The 16,851-nt window shown below is 36.0% G+C and overlaps 1 protein-coding gene across 10 annotated transcripts in view; it reads left to right on the plus strand.

Moving 5' to 3' along the window:
- Positions 1 to 16,851, plus strand: part of CNTNAP2 (contactin associated protein 2) — a 977,311-nt gene that overhangs the window by 79,223 nt on the left and 881,237 nt on the right. The window lies entirely within an intron of this gene.

A 16,851-nucleotide genomic window follows, 5' to 3' on the forward strand; every position in this document is an offset into this window, starting at 1 on the left:
CCTTTCCTCTTCATCATCTCTGTTTTCACATCTCATCTACTTCACTATCTTTTAAAACTTTGTTGAAATCTGTCCCCCGTTACTGCACTCCAATTTCTTTGACGTTGCAAAATTTATACTTTTTATTGATCTTGTTATGTGGGTGAATTTTCAGAGACAGAGGGGTAGAACCATGGTCAATTTATCAATCCCTGTGTCAGGATTTCTTATATGTTTGCGATTCATAGATATTTATGAGAAATTAATGAATGTTTCTGTCATCTTTCACAGAAATGTATGTACATATGACAATCTGCATAATACTGGGGTTTACGATAGGATGAATGGGTGGAAAGAAATACGATAATGTGTGGAGATTTCCTACATAGGCTGAGGAAGGTTAATCATTTTTGGGAAAAAAAAGCTGTGTCTGTCAAACTTCCTCTTTTAAAGCCCCTTTTTTTTTACTAATTGTGAAGCATGCATGTTTTGGATGCTTACTTGGTATCATATTTGTAACCCAGTGCTGAGAATACAGAAGGTAGTTCTAGTGTTCAGGGAGCTTAAAGCACTTGGTAGGAGAGAAGTGAGAAACAGAATTATAACTAATATGATAGGAGCCTATAATCTAATTTATGCACTGGGAGCTCCTGAGGCACTTAGGAAAGGGACCAAGAGTTAGGGGTAGGGGAGCAATCATCCGGGAAGGTTTTCCTGAGGGAGTGGTGCTTGCATTTTTTGAAAATTTATTTTATCTATTTGAATACTAGGTGCAGACATATTTAGAATATTTTTTACTTTCTAGTGAATTTTACCTTTGTCGTTATATACTAACCTTCCTTATCCCTCATGGTGCCTTTTCCTTCATTTGTTTTAGGTTTTATCTTAAAATAGATTTTTGTCACTTCATCCTCCTCAGAAACAGTGAACATTACTGTGTGTCAGACCCTATGCTTAACAATTTACATGCATTCAGTCCATAATATATGTGTATTCAATTCATTCTCAAAATGATACTGTAAGATAGATACTATTATTTTCTCTCTTTAGAGATGAGGAAAAACCGTGATACTCAATTTTTAAGTAATTTAGTGAAATATAAATTGGGAAAACTAGGAAAAGCAAGATCACGCTCTACCTCTTCACATATTAATACTAAAGCCAATATTATACACTGTATCAGTATTTTTGGATTATATCACTAAGGCTGGTCTATTAATATCATAGCCACACCAGGTTTTTTAAACTTGTATTTGCCTTGCTTATATTTTTTCATTTCCTTTACTCTCAACTTTTCTTAGTTCCTAGGTTTCAGACATGCTTCTTAGACATAGTATATTGTTAGATTTTAAAAAAAATCTTATGGTACAATCTGTCTTTTCAGTATGAAATTCAGTGTTTTTAAAATCGCTTTTCATTATTGCTATACTTGGGTATACTTCTACCATTTCTTTTGCTTTTGGTCCAGCCTTTTCTTTGTTTCTTTTTTCTTTCTTAAATAAATTTATTTATTTATTTTTGGCTGTTCTGGGTCTTTGTTGCTGCACACGGGCTTTCTCTAGTTGCAGCCAGTGGGGGCTACTGTTCATTGTGGTGCACGGACTTCTCATTGTGGTGGTTTCTCTTGTTGCAGAGCACGGGCTCTAGGCGCGTGGGCTTCAGTAGTTGTGGCACATGGGCTTCAGTAGTTGTGGCTCATGGGCTCTAGAGCGCAGGCTCAGTAGTTGTGGCACACGGGCTTAGTTGCTCCGCAGCATGTGGGATCTTCCCGGACCAGGGCTCGAACCCATGTCCCCTGCACTGGCAGGTGGATTCTTAACCAGTGCACCACCAGGGGAGTCCCTCTTTTTTTTTTCAATAGATCTCTATTGGAGTATAATTGCTTCACAGTACTGTGTTAGTTTCTGTTGTACGTCAAAGTGAATCAGCCATATGCATACATATATCCCCATATGCCCTCCCTCTCACCCTCCCTATCCCACCCCTCTAGGTCATCACAAAGCAACGAGCTGATCTCCCTGGCTATGCTGCTGCTTCCCACTAGCTATCTGTTTTACATTCGGTAGTGCATATATGTTGATGCTACTCTCACTTAGCCCCAGTTCCCCCCCGCAACACCCTGTGTCCTCAAGTCCATTCTCTATGTCTGTGTATTCCTGCCCTGCCACCAGGTTCATCAGTACCATTTTTTCTTTTTTTTTAGATTGCATATATATGCGTTAGCATACAGTATTTGTTTTTCTCTTTCTGGCTTACTTCACTCTGTATGACAGACTCTAGGTCCATCCACCTCACTACAAATAACTCAATTTCGTTTCTTTTTATGGCTGAGTAATATTCCATTATATATATGTGCCACATCTTCTTTATCCATTCATCTGTCAGTGGACATTTAGATTGGTTCCATGTCCTGGCTATCGTAAATAGTGCTGCAAACAACACTGTGGTACATGTTTCTTTTTGAATTATGGTTTTCTCAAGGTATATGCCCAATAGTGGGATTTCTGGGTCGCATGGTAGCTCTAATTTTAGTTTTTTAAGGAACCTCCATACTGTTTTCCATAGTGGTTGTATGAATTTGCATTCCCACCAACAGTGCAGGAGGGTTCACTTTTCACCACAACCCTTCCAGCATTTATTGTTTCTACATATTTTTATAATGGCCATTCTGACCAGTGTGAGGTGATACCTCATTGTAGTGTTTTTTTTTTTTTTTTTTTTTTTTGCGGTACGCAGGCCCCTCACCGCTGTGGCCTCTCCTGTCGCGGAGCACAGGCTCGGGACGCGCAGGCTCAGCGGCCACGGCTCACAGGCGCAGCCGCTCCGCGGCATGTGGAATCCTCCCGGACCGGGGCACGAACCTGTGTCCCCTGCATTGGCAGGCGGACTCTCAACCACTGCGCCACCAGGGAAGCCCCCTCATTGTAGTTTTGATTTGCATTTCTCTAATGATTAGTGAGTTGAGTATCTTTTCATGTGCCTCTTGGCCATCTGTATATCTTCTTTGGTGAAATGTCTATTTAGGTCTTCTGCCCATTTTTTAATTGAATTGTTTGTTTTTTGATATTGAGCTCCACGAGCTGTTTGTATATTTTGGAGATTAATCCTTTGTCCATTGTTTCATTTGCAAATATTTTCTCCCATTCTAAGGGTTGTCTTTTCATCTTGTTTGTAGTTTCTTTTGCTGTGCAAAAGCTTTTAAGTTTAATTAGGTCCTGTTTATTTTTGTTTTTATTTCCATTACTGTAGGAGGTGGATCAAAAAAGATCTTGCTGTGGTTTATGTCGAAGGGTGTTTTTCCTATGTTTTCCTCTAAGAGTTTTATAGTGTCTGGTCTTACATTTAGATCTTTAATCCACTTGGAGTATATTTTTGTGTGTGGTGTTAGGGAGTGTTCTAATTTCATTCTTTTGCATGTAGCTGTCCAGTTTTCCCAGCACCACTTACTGAAGAGGGTGTCTTTTCTCCGTTGAATGTTCTTGTTTCCTTTGTTGTAAATTAGGTGACCATATGTGCGTGGGTTTATCTCTGGGCTTTCTGTCCTGTACCATTGATCTTTATTTCTGTTTTCATGCCAGTACCATACTGCTTTCATTACTGTAGCTTTGTAGTATAGTTTGAAGTCAGGGAGCCTGATTCCTCCAGCTCCATTTTTCTTTCTCAGGATGCTGTGGCTGTTTGGAGTCTTTTGTGTTTCCATACGAATTGTAAATTTTTTTGTTCTAATTCTGTGAAGAATGCCATTGGTAGTTTGAGAGGGATTGCATTGAATCTGTAGATTGCTTTGGGTAGTATAGTCATTTTCACAATATTGATTTTCCAATTCAAGAACATGGTATATATCTCCATCTGTTTATGTCATCTTTGATTTCTTTCATCAGTGTTTTATAGTTTTCTGGGTACAAGTCTTTTACTTCCTTAGGTAGGTTTATTCCTAGGTATTTTATTCTTTTTGTTGTGATGGTAAATGGGATTGTTTCCTTAATTTCTCTTTCTGATTTTTCATTGTTAGTATATAGGAATGCCAGAGATTTCTCTGCATTAATTTTGTGTCCTGCAGTCTTACCAAATTCGTTGATTAGTTCTAGTAGTTTCTGATGGTATCTTTAGGATTTTCTATGTATATTATCATGTCATCTGCAAACAGTGACAGTTTTACGTCTTTGTTTCCAATTTGTATTCCTTTTATTTCCTTTTCTTCTCTGATTGCCATGTCTAGGTCTTCCAGAACTATGTTGAATAATAGTGGCGAGAGTGGACATCCTTGTCTTGTTCCTGATCTTAGTGGAAATGCTTTCAGTTTTTCACCATTGCGTATGATGTTTGCTGTGGGTTTGTCATATATGGCCTTTATTATGTTGAGGTAGGTTCCCTCTATGCCCACTTCTGGAGAATTTTTATTATAAATTGGTGTTGAATTTTGTCAAAGTGTTTTCTGCATCTATTGAGATGATCATATGGTTTTTATTTCTTAATTTGTTAATATGGTGTATCACATTGATTGATTTGCGTATATTGAAGAATCCTTGCATCCCTGGGATAAATCCCACTTGATTATGGTGTATGATCCTTTTAATATATTGTTGGATTCTATTTGCTTGTATTTTGTTTAGGATTTTTGCATCGTGTTCGTCAGTGATATTGGTCTATAATTTTCTTTTTTTGTGATATCTTTTTCTGGTTTTGGTGTCAGGGTGATGGTGGCTTTGTAGAATGAATTTGGGAGTGTTCCTCCCTGTGCAGTTTTTTGGAAGAGTTTGAGAAGGATTGGTGTTAGCTTTTACCTAATGTTTGATAGAATTTGCCTGTGAAGCCATCTGATCTTGAACATTTGTTTGTTGGAAGATTTTTCATCACAGTTTCAACTTCATTACTTGTGATAGGTCTGTTTATATTTTCTAATTCCTCCTGGTTCAGTCTTAGAGAAATGTACCTTTCCAAGTATTTGTCCATTTCCTCATGGTTGTCCATTTTATTGGCATATAGTTGTTTGTAGTAGTCTCTTATAATCCTTTGTATTTCTGCAGCATCAGGTGTGATTTCTCCTTTTTCATTTCTAATTTTATTGATTTGCATCCTCTCCCTTTTTTCTTGATGAGTCTGGCTAAGGGTTTATCAATTTTGTTTATCTTCTCAAAGAACCAGCTTTTAGTTTTATTGATCTTTGCTTTCGTTTTCTTTGTTTCTATTTCATCTATTCTGCTCTGATCTTTATGATTTCTTTCCTTCTACTGGTTTTGGGTTTTCATTGTTCTTCTTTCTCTAGTTGCTTTAGGTGTAGGGTTAGATTGTTTGTTTGAGATGTTTCTTGTTTCTTGAGGTAGAATTGTATTGCTATAAACTTCCCTCTTACAACTGCTTTTGCTGCATCCCATAGGTTTTGGATCGTCGTGTTTTCATTGTCATTTTTTTCTAGGTATTCCTTGATTTCTTCAGTGATCTCTTGGTTATTTAGTAGTATACTGTTTAGACTCCATGTATTTGTGGTTTTTTACAGTTTTTTTCCTGTAACTGATTTGCTATCTCATAGTGTTGTGGTCAGAAATGATACTTAATACGATTTCAATTTTCTTAAATTTTCTGAGGCTTGATTTGTAACCCAAGATGTGATCTGTCCTGGAGAATGTTCTGTGTGCACTTGCGAAGAAACTGTATTCTGCCACTTTCAGGTGGAATGTTCTATAAATATCGATTAAATCTGTCTGGTCTATTGTGTCATTTAAAGTTTGTGTTTCCTTTTTTTATTTTCTTTGGATGATCTTTCCATTGGTGTAAATGGGGTATTAAATTCCCCTACTCTTATTGTGTTAGTGTCAATTTCCCCTTTCATGGTTGTTAGCATTCGCCTTATGTATTGAGGTGCTCCTATGTTGGGTGTATAAATATTTATAATTGTTACATCTTCTTCTTTGATTGATCCCTTGATCATTATGTAGTGTCCTTCCTTATCTCTTGTAACAGTCTTTATTTTAAAGTCTATTTTATCTGATATGAGTATTGCTACTCCAGCTTTCTTTTGATTTCCATTTGCATGGAATATCTTTATCCATTCCTTCACTTTCAGTCTGTATGTGTCCCTAGGTCTGAAGTGGGTCTCTTCTAGACAGCATATATATGGGTCTTGTTTTTCTATCCATTCAGCCAGTCTGTGTCTTTTGCTTGGGGCATTTAGTCCATTTACATTCAAGGTTATTATCGATACGTATGTTCCTATTACCATTTTCTTAATTGTTTTGGGTTTGTTTTTGTGGGGTTTTTTCTTCTCTTGTTTCCTGCCTAGAGAAGTTCCTTGAGAATTTGTTGTAGAGCTGGTTTGGTGGTGCTGAATTCTCTTAGCTTTTGCTTGTCTGAAAAGCTTTTGCTTTCTCTGTTGAATCTGAATGAGATCCTTGCTGGGTAGAGTAATCTTGGTTGTAGGTTTTTCTCTTTCATCACTTTAAGTATATCCTGCCACACACTTCTGGCCTGCAGAGTTTCTGCTGAAAAATCAGCTGATAACCTTATGGGGATTCCTTTGTAAGTTATTTTTTGTTTTTCCATTGCTCCTTTTAATATTTCTTTTTGAATTTATGTTTTGTTAGTTTGATTAATATGTGTCTTGGTGTGTTTCTCCTAGGGTTTATCCTGTATGGGACTCTCTGTGCTTCCTGGACTTGGGTGACTATTTCTTTTCCCATGTTAGGGAAGTTTTCCACTATAATCTCTTCAAATATTTTCTCAGACCCTTTCTTTTTCTCTTCTTCTGGGACCCCTATAATTCGAATGTTGGTGCGTTTAGTGTTGTCCCAGAGGTCTCAGACTGTCTTCAATTGTTTTCATTCTTTTTTCTTTATTCTGCTCCTCAGCAGTTATTTCCACCATTTTGTCTTCCAGCTCACTTCGTTTTTCTGCCTCAGTTATTCTGTTATTGATTCCTTGTAGTGTATTTTTCATTTCAGTTATTGTGTTGTTCATCTCTGTTTGTTTGTTCTTTAGTTCTTTTACATCTTTGTTAAACATTTCTTGTATTTTCTCAATCCGTGCCTCAATTCTATTTCCGAGATTCTGGATCATCTTTCCTATCATTACTCTGAATTCTTTTTCAGGTAGATTGCCTATTTCCTCTTCATTTATTTGGTCTTGTAGGTTTTTACGTTGCTCCTTCATCTGTGACATATTTTTGTGCTGTCTCTCTTTTTTTTTTTTTTTAATGCCTGCGATTGTGTTCCTGTCTTACTGGTTATTTGGCCTGAGGCTTCCAACACTGGAATTTGTAGGCTCTTGGGTATAGCTGGGTCTTGGTGATGAGATGAGGACCTCTGGTAGACCACACTCCAATGACTGTTCCCTGGGGTCTGAGGTTTTCTGTTAGTCCAGTGGTTTGGACTCAGAGTTCCCACTGCAGGAGCTATGGCCCAATCCCTGGCGGTTCGCTTGAGGATTCCTCCCATTTCCTTGGGCATCAGGGTCCCCACCAGCGTCTGGCAGGCACCCTAGTTGTGGGGAGACACGAACTCTGCGTCTTCCCACACCGCCATCTTGACTCCACCCCTGGTCCTGCTTTTTCTTTTTTCCTTTTATTCCTTCGTTTTTTCCTTCCTTTGGCTCCATCAAATAATTTTTTAAAAATATATCTCCCCCACTAGTAAATTTCCGATTTTAGGGATTATCTCTATAAGTTTTAAATGAATATTTATAAAAGTCAAAAGTAACTTAACATCTTGATCTTTGTCCTGAACTATGAAAGAAACTTGGTGTTTCTTGGGCTGCCATAACAGGATACCACAGACTGGGTGGCTTAAGCAACAGAAATTTATTTTCTCATAGTTCTGGAGGCTGGAAGTCGAAGATCAACATGCCAAGGTTGGTTTCTAGTGAGGACTCTCTTCAGAACTTGTAGATGGCTGACTTATCACCACACCTTCACATGACCTTTCCTTTGGGCACATAGGGAGAGAGAGCGGTCTCTGGGTCTCTCCCTCTTCTTATAAGGACACCAGTCCTATGGGATTGGGGCCTGCCCTCATGACCTCATTTAACCTTAAGTACCACCTAAAGGCCCCATCTCCAAACAGTCACATTCAAGGTTGGGGCTTTAACATATGAATTTTGAGGGGGATAAAATACAGTCCACGACACTTGGCGTAACGTAACTGTGCTCATCCTCTACCATCCTGTATCCTACTTTTGTCCTGCAATTTTGTTCTACCTCTTTTTTAACTTCAATATTATCATTTTTATAAATTTATTTTTATGTAGTCACTGTATTTTTAGGTTTTCCCATGTTTGCCAGTTTTTTCTCTTACTGTGCCTTCCTGTGTTTCTCCTCTTTCTGGACTTATTTCCTTTCCATTTGACACACATTCTCTACTTTTAATGGTTTCTAATCAGGGTCTGTTGGTAACCTGCTTCAATTTTCGTTTTTCTGAAAATATCTTAATTTCACCTTCTTTCTTTTGATAGTTTAGCTTGATGTACAATTCTAGATTGGAATTTTATTTTCTTTCAGCACTTTCAATGTATTATTCTATTGCATTCTACCTTTTGTTTCCCCTTGTTAAGAAGTTTCCCGTCTGCTTTAATATTGTTTCTTAGGAGTAATCTCTCTTCTCTCTTGCTTATTTTTATGCTCCTTGGCGACTTGCTCTTACACCATTGTGTGTAAGATTGATTTTTTAAAAAAATCTTGTTTGGAAATTATTGTCCTCCCTGAATCTAAATTTTTAGTCAGTTCTGGAAAACTCTTAGACATTCTATCTTTGAATCCCTTCTCCATAATTCTCTTTTTTCTCTCCTTCTGAAATGTTAATTAAATATATGTTAGACCTCATTTCATCCTCCGCATGTTAATATTTGTATTTAATATTTTTAATCACTTTTTCTCCTAGACTACTAGATGTCCAATCTATCTTTCAATTCACAAATACATTCTATAGCTTTGTCTCATCTGCTTAACACAACTAATGAGTTTCTAATTGCAATAATATATTTTTTTTCTTAGAGAATCTATTTGGTTATTTATCAAATCTGACTGGTTCTTTTTAATATTAGCTCATTCCTTTCTTATATATTTTGTTCCACCTTTTATTTCTTTAAATAATTTTTGAATGTTTTACCATATTCTCAATCTTAAAATTTACCTGAAATCTATAGGAGCCAAATTTTTATGTGTGATGTTTCTGCTGAATCTTGTTCATTATGCTTGTTTTCTTATGTTTTGCATCTTTAAATTATGAGTTTAAATTTCTCTGGCTTTTATCTTCAGGAATCTTGTAATTCCAGAGTCAATCCAGAGAGGATTTATGCCTCCTTCAAAAGACAGCAATTTAGAACTACTTTCTGTATTTTAATTTCTTGGCTTGGGGGTTATACCTTACTAGCCAGAGTAAATTTGAAAGCCATAATTTTGTTGAGCAAGCCTGTGGCTTATGAATTCTCAGAAAGTAACTTCTTTTTCATTTTTTTTCTATAGGCCAGTGAAACAGAGACAAGTTTCCTTGTCACCTCTCTTTGCTGACTAGTGAATTTTTCTCCAGTATCTGCTTCAACTGCAATTTTAGCATTTTTAGGCATTATGTGCTAGTGTGGGGGCGTGGACAAGGAGGGGTGTTCCTATTCCTTGCACAAGTCCAACACTTGATTTCTAATTCTGCTTGGCCTTTAAAATCCAAACTTCTGCATTACAAAGATTAGCAAATACCCTCTGAATACTAACAGCCCAGTATCATCAGGTACCCTGTAGTTTAGAGTTTTCCCTTTCTTTCTTTCTTTCTTTTTTTTTTTTTTTTTTTTTTTTGCAGTACATAGGCCTCTCACTGTTGTGGCCCCTCCCGTTGTGGAGCGCAGGCTCAGCGGCCATGGCTCACAGGCCTAGCTGCTGTGCGGCATGTGGGATCCTCCCGGACCAGGGCATGAACCCGTGTCCTTTGCATCGGCAGGCGGACTCTCAACCACTGCGCCACCAGGGAAGCCCTCTTTCTTTCTTTCTTTCTCTCACCCCCCCTGAAAGTTTCTCCTACCTTATTGGATACATAGAGATATAATTTAAAGGATGTGTGTTACATTTTATCTAGCATTTCTATGTGTTTTGAACTGAAAAAGTAAGTTTCAGGCTCCTCACTTTGCTGTATCATAGGAAATGGAATTATCTAGAGATTTATTTATTTGTATCTCTTTCCTGAATACTCTACAGTATGTTATTCTTGAACGTTAAATGTTGTTAAATAAATTCTCATAGAAGAGAAGTTGTGTTATGTTAAAAAATTGAGATGTGGTAGAAGTTTTACAAATGTATTTATATGCAACAAGTCTTTTTTTAGTAACTCAGAATAGACAGTGTCGGCATTTTGGGGAAAATTATTATTATTATTATTTTTTTTTTGCGGTACACGTACCTCTCACTGTTGTGGCGTCTCCCGTTGTGGAGCACAGGCTCCGGATGCGCAGGCTCAGTGGTCACGGCTCACAGGCCCAACCGCTCCGCTGCATGTGGGATCTTCCCAGACCGGGGCACGAACTCATGCCCCCTGCATTGGCAGGCAGACTCTCAGCCACTGCACCACCAGGGAAGCCCGAAAATTATTATTTTTGGAGAGTATTGAGTTAGTGAAATTTGAAGCATTCTAAAAAGTATTGGGTTGGCCAAAAATTGCCTTTGGTTTGTAAGTTAAAAATAAAAGACTTATTTTCACCAAGAACTTTATTGAGCAACATATTCACCCTTTTGTTCCACTACCTTCTGCCATTTTTCAGGTAATTTCATAATTCCATCTTCCCAAAACTTTTTATCTTTTTGAGCAAAGAACTGTTCCAGGTGCCTTTTACAGTCTTCCAGGGAATTGAAACTTTTTCCATTAAGAGAATTTTGTGAAGACCTAAATAAATGGAAACCCGAAGGTGTAATGTCTGGTGAATATGGTGGATGAATCAGCACTTTCCAGCCCAGCTGTAGCAGGTTTGCCTTGTCATCAAAGAAACATGCGGTCTTGTGTTATCCTGATAGAAGATTATGCATTTTCTCTTGACTAATTCTGGATGCTTTTCATCGAGTGCTGCTTTCAGTTGGTCTACTTGGGAGCAGTACGTGTTGGAATTAATCGTTTCATTTTCTGGAAGGAGCTCATAATAGTGGACTCCCTTCCAATCCCAACATATACATAACATCACCTTCTTTGGATGAAGATCGGCTTTTGGTGTGGTGGTGGTGGTTCATTTCACTTGCCCCACGATCTCTTCTGTTCCACGTTATTGTACAGTATCCGCTTTTCATCGCCCGTCACAATTTGTTTTAAAAACGGAAAGTTTTCATTATGTTCCAGTAGAGAATTGCCTGTGGAAATATGGTCAAGAAGGTTTTTTTCACTTAACTTATGTGGAGCCCAAACATCAAAGTGATTCACATAACCAAGCTGGTGCAAATGATTTTCAGAGCTTGATTTGGATATTTTGAGTATGTCAGCTGTCTCCCATGTGGTATAACATTGATAGTTCTCAGTTAATGTCTCGATTTGATTACTATCAGCTTCATCTGGTTTACCCAAATGTGGAGCACCGTCCAGTGAGGAATCTCCAGCACGAAACTTTGCAAACCACTTTTGACACGTGCAATCAGTCACAGCACCTTCTGCATACACTGCACAAAACTTTCTGTGCATTTCGGTTGTGCTTTTACTTTTCTTAAAATAAAGCATAATGTACTGAAAATCTTGCCTTTTTTCTTCCATCTTCAATATTAAAATGACTATGCAAAAATTCACCAATTTTGATGTCTTTTTTTAAATGCACGCTGATATGATAGCTGTCACATACAGTCTAACAAAATTGTTTTGAATGAAGTTAAAACTAAGTGCTACAAGAGCCAACTTATGGAAAAAAATAAACAAACATTTTGGCCAACCCAATATTTTACCTTCAAACTCTAACATCAGACTTCATTGATGAACATGGAAACATTATCACAACTGAAGAAAAGCACCATCATTGTACAGAGTGCAGAACATTGAAGTCTCAAAAGATCACATCAAGGGTAATAACATCATCATCAACAACAATAATTGTAACACCAAGTAGAAGGGAAGGAGGAGGAAAAAGGATAGGTCATGGACTCCTATTTCGGGCCAAGCACCTTCTAAGCACCAAAGCCAACACAGGTTGAAAATTTCTTGCCTATCCAGTTTTAAAGCAACACAATTTGGCTTTGTATTGATTTGAAGTTAATTTCCAGAATATCAAATGTAGTCATATTTAGAAGCATTCCAAAACCAGGTAGAAATTGCCTTGATTTCCTAGTATTTTGGATTATAGATATTATTGTAATGCAGATAATTGTGATTCTAGTTTACATGCACATTTTCCTTTTTCACATGTAAAAATACTAATAAAGGCAGAGTCCTCCCCCCTCAAAATATTAAAAATACATAGGCTTTTAAAATGGGACTATTTATAGGAGTGATGAGAAACTAATTTCTAATTTTCTTTACAGTATAAAACAAATCTCTCAAATATCAAAATACTTTTAAAAGTGAGAAATTACCATGTTATTTAATCAAAGCCATGCATTTAACAGGCTCCTAATGATAATAATTACCATTATTGAGCACCTACTGAGTGCCAGTCACTGTGCTAGGTGCTTTTCTTATAGTATTTTATTTAATGTTTACAAAAACCACATGAATTGGGTATTATTAATCCTGTTCTTCAACCGAAGACACTGAAGTTAAGACCAGACAGGGGGAGGTAGGGGAAAGGGGAAGATGTTGGTCAAAGGATGCAAATACACAGTTATGTAGGATTGTAAGTCTAGAGAGAGATCTAATGTACAGTATGGTGTTAATCATATTATAATTAATTATATTGTATAGTGGAAATTTGCTAAGAGAACAGATTTCAGGTCCTATCACCACACAACAAAAATTGGTAACTCTCTGAGGAGATGGATGTGTTAATTAGCTTGACAGTAATAATCACTTCACTATTTAGATATATATTAAAACATAATGTTGTACACCCTAAATATATACAATTTAATTTAAAAAATACATTAAACAAAAGCCAAGTGACCTAGTCAAGGCATAACTATGTAACTAATATATGCAGGACTGGGATTCCAGCCAGTTCTGCTGTTCTGCAGCCCATACTCCTGACCACTAAGATTGTATTTTACAAAATATTGTATTATTCCACAGTAATCAACTAACAGCTTATACAGAAGGATCAAGAAGACAATATTATTTTATTTTGTGAATGTATGAATGTACTTGTCTGTTTTATGTGTTACATACACTAAAGGGAATGGTCATAAAGAATCAAAGTTATCAAATGTAAAAGTCTTTTATTTTGCATTTTGCACTCTCTCTATACGAATACACAACTAAGTTTTCCGAAATTCACTTAACATTTAAAAAAAGACATAAAAGAGTTAAATTATTCCGTTTGGTAATTCTGCTCTTCTTTTTATGGTGGCCCTGGGGCAACAATGGCTTCTAAAATCATATTGTACAATTTGATCTGCAAATTGCTAACTATCCCAATTTTTCAAGATATGTAGTCTGCTTCTCTGATTTCCTTTTATTTTTCTATGTTCTTGTAATTTTCTTCATGATTATTAAAAGACACTCATAGAAATATGTCCAGTATCTTCTAAATTTAAGCTAATTTTGGTATAAATACACTTTACTTATCTTATGAGTATTGTATGAGGATAGGAGGGGAGATTCACAAATACTTTTATTTGAAAATTTTTGATCTTGCTAAGGCAATAAAGTTTTGATGAACAGTGTTTTTTAAACAGTATATTGATACTAATGTTTATATATTTTTAAGTATTCTAAAATATACATATTTTACACTGTAAAGCAATTATACTCCAATAAAGAAATTTAAAAAAATATATATATACATATTTTAAATTAATCTAGCTTCCTAAGTGGTCCAATAAATTATATTAAATTAATTTTAATTAAATAAAGTTAAACTGATAAATACTATTTTTAAAAAGAAATAAAATTTTGTTTTCATAATGTAAGAACCCATGTTTTGTATATCACTATAAATATATTTTGCATTTGGAAAACTAGAACATTAGAGGGAAAGAAAAACCTTGGAAATTGAAAAAAAATCCTATTAATTCATTTTATCAAATAAATAAAAGACTCCTTGATCACGTTGTAACATGATCAGATTAATATTTTTAATACGGATCACTTAGGCTTCATGCTGGAGATGGATTGGAAGTGGGTGGTGGAGAAGGTGTGATAGTCTGATCTCAGATGGTCATGAAGAGACTGAGGATTATTTAAAAGATGGAACTGACACGATGTGATTGTGCATACAGGGAGTGAGGATGGAGGTGCCAGGGATTACTCTTGATTGTTTAATATGTGCAACATTTTAGATGAGGAAATTGAAGTTGACTTTTTGAGTGACTGCTGGTATAGGGACAATGACAAAATACCACCTGGAATCAAGAACAATATATCTTGAGTTTTGAACATGTGTTAAATATTAGAATGGGGAAGTCCAAGAACCTCTGGATACATTAGTCCTCAGCTCAGAAGAAAGACCTGTGATGGAGATATCACTGGAAACATACTCATATAGTTGGTAGTTCAAGCAATGGGTTTGGGTAATGCTATTATTGTGGAGAGACTGCCAAGAAAACCGACATGGCCCAGGACAAACTTTGATGAACTCCTACATTTATACACCAGGTAGGAGGCAAGCAATCGGTAAATGAAATTGAAAAGATATTGCTAGAAAAGTATAAAGAAAACCTGGGACAATATAATATTCTCTTAGCCAAAGAAAGAGATAAAATATTCAAGGAGTGAGAATGGTCTTCTCAAACTCGTCCATTACTTGCATTTTACTTACTCATTTGGTCAGGCAGTAACATTTTTAGTACAATTATGTTCAGAGACCTGTCTTCCTAATAAGATTTTAACATTCTTAAGGATAAAAATAACATAGTTTTGGATCTCTGATAAATACAAAGACAATTGAAATAATATAAACCATTTGAAATAATAGAAATGGTGATGATGTTGATTTCTGGATCTCTTTGGTGTATACTCTGGGCATTTTCTAGGCACTTACTTTGTAGTTATATTCTTACTAATTCTTTACAACAACCTCCTGTGCTTATACATTTCATCAGTTTTATAAAATATTGTTTTATAAACTATTTAAGTTTTCCTATTTTATACATAAAGAAATAAGAAACAGAGCATTTAATTTCCCCAGGGGGGAAAAATTGATAGAGACAAAATTCTTAATATTATATCTACTACTCATTTATTATAAATAAACAGTAGATAAACATAAATGTAATAAACATAAATGACATCCTAAATTTGAAAAAGCCAACAGATTATATTAAATAATTTACAAAATTAAAATTAACTCATAAAAATCACCTCCAAAGATGTTAGTTAGCCTTTCATTAGTAGACCACTGTTTGATAATGGAATGTTAGGAGCACTGTGCTTTCTGCTCTCCCACATGTTGTGTGCTTTTTAAACAATGCAATTTGTTATCCACACCCACTTTTCCAGTTTCCCATTGATCTAAATGGTAAACCCAAGTCAAGCCCTAAGTCTTCATGTAATTTGGATTCTGTGATCTTTGATATTGTTAATCATTCCTTCACTTCCTTAATATCACTCCTTGGTTTTTCTTCTACCTCTTTCTCAGTTTTATTCACTAGTTTATTTTCCTGCTTCTACCACTGATATGTAAATTATTTCTAGAGTTCCAGCCTTGAAGTTCTTTGCTTAGTGCACTATACAATTTCTTTATACGATCTCCTCCACCTCCATAGCATAGTGACTGAAAAACTTCCTCAAATTCTGATCCCTCTCCTGATGTCCAGATATTAATATTAATCTATGGATTGAATATTTTACCTTAGATATCCCAGTGGTACTCCAGACTTGAAAAGGCTAGCTTTGAACTCATCAGAACCACCCACCATCCTTTCTCCTCTCCTCTCCTTTCATTCCACTCCTTAAAGACCTGATGCTTTTCCTGCATCTTCTTTTTCATAGAGGCAAAAGCATCCATGTAGTTGCTCACCCAGAAATCTGAGTCATTCTAATTGTCTCTCTCTCACTGTACAGTACTCATATCCAGTAGATCAGCCAGTTCTGTCATATCTTCCTATGAAATATTTTTCATCCATTCCCTCTACATCAGCTTTATTGACATAGTTTAGATAAGAATTTGTAATTTATCCAATGACTCTTTTGTAAAACAATCCTTATCTCCTGTTTTCCTTCTACCAGCTTATTCCTATCTCCACCAGAGAGAAAATAACATAATACAAATTAAGTTATTTCCTTGCTCAAAATTCTTCAGTGGCTTTTTGTTCATTCAGTAGACAATGTTTGAGCCCCTACTATGTAAGAGATCTAGGAGTCAAAGTCTCATGGAGGGTACATTCCAGTAAAAGAAAAAACAGTAAACAAAAATATATAATGTGGTGATAAGAGTTATGAAAAATAAATCAGATAAGGGGGATAGAGCATCAAGGGGGTGGGGGAATGTTATTTAACTGGTGATCAGAGAAGGCCTCTCTGATAAGGTAACTGAAACAGAGTCCTGAAGGAAGTGAAGATGCAAGGTTAGATATCACCTCATTCCAGGATAAAAATGCAAACATATTCACCCACTTGATCATTCACCTAACAAATACAGAGGGGTCAATAAAGCCCGAAAAATGGAGATTATATTATGTTATAAAGGAGAGCTTCAATCTGTTGAAAAATAATTTATTTCCAAACTTTATAATAGACACTTTGTATCTTGAACATCTCCCTTATATCCTATGGATTGTTTTAATGTAAATAGATTGGTAAATTTTATGCTATGTGTGTTTTTCTCAACAAATATGTTTTT

The sequence above is a fragment of the Stenella coeruleoalba genome (assembly GCF_951394435.1).
Source record: "Stenella coeruleoalba genome assembly, chromosome: 9".
Lineage (NCBI taxonomy): Eukaryota > Metazoa > Chordata > Mammalia > Artiodactyla > Delphinidae > Stenella > Stenella coeruleoalba.